This window comes from Silurus aristotelis (genome assembly GCF_946808225.1).
Source record: "Silurus aristotelis genome assembly, chromosome: 8".
In the NCBI taxonomy this organism is placed as follows: Eukaryota; Metazoa; Chordata; class Actinopteri; order Siluriformes; family Siluridae; genus Silurus; species Silurus aristotelis.
Genome location: NC_139581.1, coordinates 22,165,149 through 22,171,148, shown reverse-complemented (window position 1 = coordinate 22,171,148; position 6,000 = coordinate 22,165,149). Strand labels below are relative to the sequence as shown.

Here is a 6,000-nt window from a genome sequence, read left to right as displayed (position 1 = left end):
AGTTTTTTGAGCCACTTATACTTTTGCATTTTCTTTGTGGAATTTGTACAAAAACACACAATTTGACTTAATTGACTTAATTAACACCAGGAAAACTGTAATGTAAGAAAAATGCACAAGAATCTGTATGCGCTCTGTTATACTGCATGTATTATATGCTGTATAATAATGATGGTTTTTACAGCTGTGGCATCATATTGATGTTATTAAGAGGATGATTGGGACTAAAGGCAGATGATTGGGTGTGAAATGCATGACCCGCCACTGAAAATAAGACAATTAATAACACTGTGCAGATCTATTTTGTATTTTATTTAATTATGTACAAGAATAGAAAAACATTTTTCTATTAAACATTATTTAATGTGATTATTTTTTTTGGCTTTAGGTGAGAACAAAGAAAGCTGATCTGGTAAAGGCACTTGGTGACGGCTGAAGAAACGGGCTTTGTGAGATCTTTCTTCCATGATTTCAAAGCTTTTAGAGCGACTTTGGGGTTGCTGGGTGCCAGATAATGAGTGGCATAAACCACTGCGAGCTGCACCTCGCATGGCAAATCTGCACACAAAATCCATCATACAATTAGGACTTGCTGAAGCACTTTCATGTTGATAGAGAACTAAAAATCAGAGAATGAAGATAAATATTGATAAAGGACTTGTTTATTTGATTCTTTAGTGATACCTTTTTGTTACCCGAACTCAGTTATGCCTTTCACCAGATCCTCGACTGATGCTGCCAGGTTCTCCTTAAGGCCTTGTTGGCCAAGTCGCCCTGTTTGAGATGGCCAAAGAACATGAGTGAAAAACAGAAGAATCCAGAAATAATGTGAGATAATGCTCTAATACAGGATTTACAGGAAACTTACCAAGTAGCCTGAAAATTGCTGCTACAGAGACGTTTCTGAACTGTGTTTCCTCTGTTTGTGTTTGCAACAGCCAAGTTTTTAAAATGAGCCAAACACTTTTTCTGATAAATAAAAAATTGGACATATTAAGTGTTGTTGTGGCAGTAAGAGAATACCATCAATTGTAGGTTTATGCAAGAAGAATGGAAAATTTCCAGTATTTGGGACACACACTGTCTCATGAATCTCACATTTGCTGGTTTGCAATTTATTAAATGTTTAAAAACTAGAAAGATTAGGAATATTCAGTACCGTATAACATGGGAGACGGTCCAAATCCAGCCCAGTTGTGCACAGAGAAGGTCCAGGCTGAATATGTAGTCCCAGGCAGCAGGACAGAGATCATCACCATACCAACTGCTCTTCTGGAATGTCAGACTTTTGTCTTTCAGAAGAGCCTTCAGTGTGCTGGTGATGGTTCTGTAGGTGCTTTCTGGAGGCTCCTGGCAGAAAATACATCTTTTATTTAAAAACCAGATTAATAAAACAATGTTCACAATAATATGATCATAACTGAAAGGTCACAACCAATCACAAGTGCAGATGATAGAAATACTGAGGTAGAGCTGTAACTGTGCATTCTGCTCTTTTTATAATCTCCATTTATTACTCTTATCTAAGGAGGAGTCCTATAAAATGCCCTCTGAATGACTCCAAGATTTTAAATACACATGCAAAATAGCACACGTTACTAAAGGGTTTATGTATCAGACAGTAGCAGGGGTAAATACTGCTCTAGAATAATACATGAGTATGTAATTTGAGGCACAAAGTTAGTTTGTTTATTTAGTGGTGAACACAGTGTCACATGGTTCTATATCACTTTCTTTATTAGTATATTATAAAACACAGATTTATTAGCTTGCATGTTTATTGCACGGATCTAATCATTTTGAAACAAAATGAAACAAAATGATACCACAGATTTAAAATACACTGCAAAAGAAACAAATACATAATCAAAATCATTACACAATTGGCTTCATTATATCACTGTCTGGATCATTTTTAGTAAACATATAACGAAATGTCAATATAATCTCACCTTCTTTAAGAAATCTGTAGGCGAGGGCATGTGCTTTATGAGAGTCTCCTCTCTTTTGACACACGCCCACATAAACCCTACAGAGAGACTGCAGGAGTTCATGTCCCATAGACTCTTTTTCCGCCTTGATCTTGTCCAAAACCACTTTCAGAAACGCCTCTGCTAACGACTAAATGAGACAGAAGAAAAAGATCAACCAACATCCAACTAAATGTATTCGTCATGTATTTAAAAATAAATATTAGGGAGTTAAAACTTGACTGTAGATTAGGTTTAGGAAAACTACTAGACTTTGCATGAACCAAAACCTGGTGTAAACATTTTTACATGACAAATCATATCTACTGTTTAATTTCAGAACATCAGGACCAGTGAATTATGGATTGACTATTAAAAATGAGAAAACTCAAATCCACAGCTAAAGAATTGCATGCACACTAAATAAAATGCATGCGTTTTAATTGAATGAACACTAAATAAAACACAGATAATAACTGACCTCGTTTACACAAAACTTGGAAATGACAGATTTTTCTTCATCTGTCAGAGAAGGAAGTTCACATTTTCCTTTGAGTAGTGCATCAATCATGTTTGAAGATAAAACATCATAGCAGGAATCCTGCAGTGTTTTTAATGCACTAGTGATTGGGGATTGTTTTGTGTGTTTGTGTAGTGCAGCATCAAGTCGAGGCTTTTTAGCAGCACTGGGTGGTGGCATGTCTGATGCAGCTGTCTTTGTTCTCAGGTTTGTCTGGGTTTGATTTCCTGGAAGAGGAGATTTGACAACTGACAGTCACACACACACACACACACACACACACACACACACACACACACACACACACACACACACACACACACACACACACACACACACACACACACATACACACACACACACACACATTGTTAAATTTGAGTCCAAAATAATTTTACTTTCCACCGTATTTTATAAAACTGTCCAGGAAACTGTCAGGTCTCTGTTTTCCAGACTCAAACTCCTGACTGTTACACATTTAGGTTCATTAGGATGTTTAAATTGGCAACTCTTTCTTTATTTAACAAACAAACCAACAATTTAACCTTGTTGTTCCAATACTTTTGGAGTGGGATGTACATACTAGGTTTATGCTGAGATCAAATTGTATATCTTCTAGAAAATAATTTACATGTCAAATTTAAATACATTTGTCAGCTTTCTACTCATTCCCAATGTGAGTGAAGGAACTCTTTATCCCTGTAATGACAATAACCACTTTATTACAGAGTCAATGCAGGTGTTTGTGTCTGTAAAATCATTTACAAAATGAAATGAAAATGTGCTCAGATCACACGAATCACATTATATGTTTATTTAATGAAAGTGTATCATGCAGTAATAATGTGCTTATACTGTCTTACACACTGAAGGCAGAAGCATCAAAACTCTACCCACCTTTAAGTGCCTGAAGCTGGTTTTTAATACCGGCATTTCTGTGGAAAAGAAAAGATTCAGATAGAACACTAGATGTTCATGTGCAGTTTATCTCTTGTTAATTGTGTTTACAGAGAATTACATGGATCAAATGTGATCAATTCACATGACACAGACACTTCTACAGTATAGATAATACTTAAGGAATGTGATATTACAGGAAAATAATCAGTATAAATAAAGTAAAAACAGTAATAGAAACTTACTTGTTTGTGTTGGTTTCCTGCATCTTCAAACGTTCTGTATATAAAGTGTGTTGTAATTATATATTTCGAAAATTATCCACAAGCGCTCTTGATTGTCCTGTCGCCAGAAAGAGATTGTTTGTGTACTGGTTTCCATGGAAACGGGGCATGGCTTTGGGGCGTGTACTTCTGTTTTGGTCTCTATTGATTGGTGCGTAATGGAGAATTGCTGCACTAATCAGGGATGCGGACGCTACCAGAGAGGCGGAGCTTCTCGGATCAACGCGCCGTCGCTGTAAAAGTGATGGGAAGATCGGATCATTTTAGTGACTCGGTTCTTTGAATCGCACTCATAAAAATGAACGAATCTTTTTTGAGTTCCTCTACATAACCTAGGGAGATTTTGCGATGCTCTGCTCACGCGCGTCCAGTAGAAATTAACGAATCACTCTTTGAGACTAATCGTTCTTCTGAGTCACATTAAAGACTCGTTCAGCATAAAGGAATCGTTCATAACCGACTCATCACTACTCTGAATCATTAGTAAGGATCTCCTGGAGAATAGTGATGGGAAGTCCGATTCTTTTTTGCGAATCAGTTGTTTCGGACAGTTCGTTTCAAAGAACCGGTTCAAAAAACCGGTTCACCAGTTCTTTTACGTCCTTACGTCATGACGTCATGCATATCCAAATATCATCTCGGCGGATGAACATACACACTAAACACATTTAAATAAAGTCATGTCTATTGCATGAGGGCATATAGCTTATCTGTTTAAATTAAATCATCATCATCATCATCATCTTAGAAATGTTCCTTACATTTACGTTTTGCACTAAAACACCCAATACAGCCACTGTTGTGCAAAACGTTGATGTTTTAAGTTGTTAGTAAATAAACTTACTTTTCATTTAAGTCCTCAGTTCACCTGTGCTCATATATCAGCAGCGCAGCACCAGCCTTTACAGTATGTTGAACGCACGACTCGGAGTCCAAAAAGTGTGTGTGTGTGTGTGTGTGTGTGTGTATTAATGTCAGACAGCACGCGTACTGCTCGGTAGGTCGCGCATGCTCAGTATCAACAATTCGTTGGTATCAGTAGTATGTCGGACGTGTCCAAATTACTGATACCAACGAATACAGTACTGGCGATTCGAGAGCAGCAGTATGTGTGCTGCTCGGAATCGGCAGGTATGCGCATGCTCAGTGATGATCACTTGTTTAGCAGCATGTTTCAGTTTAATGTGTGTACTGTTGGAGAAACTAGAGAAGAACCCCATTCTCAGGGATATTGATTTATTTTAAGTCGGATAGACGGTCCTACACATTCAAAAGTAAGTAACTTGGGTAATTTTGTTGATTTAGTGCTGATTTGAGACGCGAACTGTTTTGAACGATTCAGTTCGATTTGGTGAACCGGTTCGACCGGTTCACTAAAAAGTACCAGTTCAAATGAACGATTCGTTCACGAACCGGACATCACTACTGGAGAAACTATGTGTTCCAGGTGGAGGATGAAGACCCCCTGCCGGGATGGAGAAACTGTAAGACCCCTGGAACGGTGACTTTCTAGGCTTTTTTTTGTTTTATTCTCTTTGCAACACCGAGTCCCACACTTTGAAAACCACTGAGCTAGGCTAACTAGCCGGTTAACTAATCTTAGCTTTAATAGGTTTCATCCTTAGTTTAAATTTTCAACATTTAGTGAGCTTTAAATAAATTATAAATATCTTAATAAAGAATAATAGAATGTATTCTTAGTAGAATAGTAGAATGTCTTTTTGGTCAATTGTTGATCAACTATTCTAAGAAACTAGCTAACACAAACACAGCGCTAGCAAACCCGGTTAGCATGAGGCTAATGATAATGTCTTCTACACCATTATTGACTGATTTGTTTCTCAATAATAATTGTAATTATAATAATTATAAATATTGCAACTAGCTATTTTGATAATCAATCCAATTAGGGTATTTATGTATAAAAATGTACTTTAAACAAATGCAAAAGTCACATATTGAGTTTACCTATGTTTAATTTAGACATTTTAAAGCTTATAGTAGCTGTTTGTTGACGAGTGCATGAGGGATTTAGCTTAAACACATTTACTCATGCTGGGTTTCTTCATTCTGTAAAAAAATATTTAAATAAATCATTTAAATATGAAAGATGAAGCAATTTGTGTAAATCAACATTTGTATTGTATTTTTACAGATGGCAAGTTGACAACCATACTTAAAAATCAGTATAAAATATAATACAATATTGTTTTGACAATTTTTGTTAAAAAAAGTAATTTTGTTCAGTTGTGAAGATATAAACATCTAGATTATGTAATTTATTAAATTTTGTATATAATGAAATGATAAATGAAATATACAAACATTG

At 36.1% G+C, this 6,000-nt stretch overlaps 2 long non-coding RNA genes across 2 annotated transcripts; both read right to left on the bottom strand.

Annotated features, from left to right (window-relative positions):
- Positions 1-299: 299 nt before the first annotated feature.
- Positions 300-1,350, bottom strand: LOC310730065. The gene is made up of 4 exons (XR_014534724.1): positions 1,160-1,350; positions 869-969; positions 685-774; positions 300-558 (listed from the first exon to the last, which is right to left on the bottom strand). It is a non-coding gene; the product is annotated as an uncharacterized lncRNA (long non-coding RNA).
- Positions 1,351-1,844: 494 nt separating this feature from the next.
- LOC310730063 lies at positions 1,845-4,165 on the bottom strand. The gene is made up of 4 exons (XR_014534723.1): positions 3,633-4,165; positions 3,388-3,425; positions 2,452-2,738; positions 1,845-2,121 (listed from the first exon to the last, which is right to left on the bottom strand). It is a non-coding gene; the product is annotated as an uncharacterized lncRNA (long non-coding RNA).
- Positions 4,166-6,000: the final 1,835 nt, after the last annotated feature.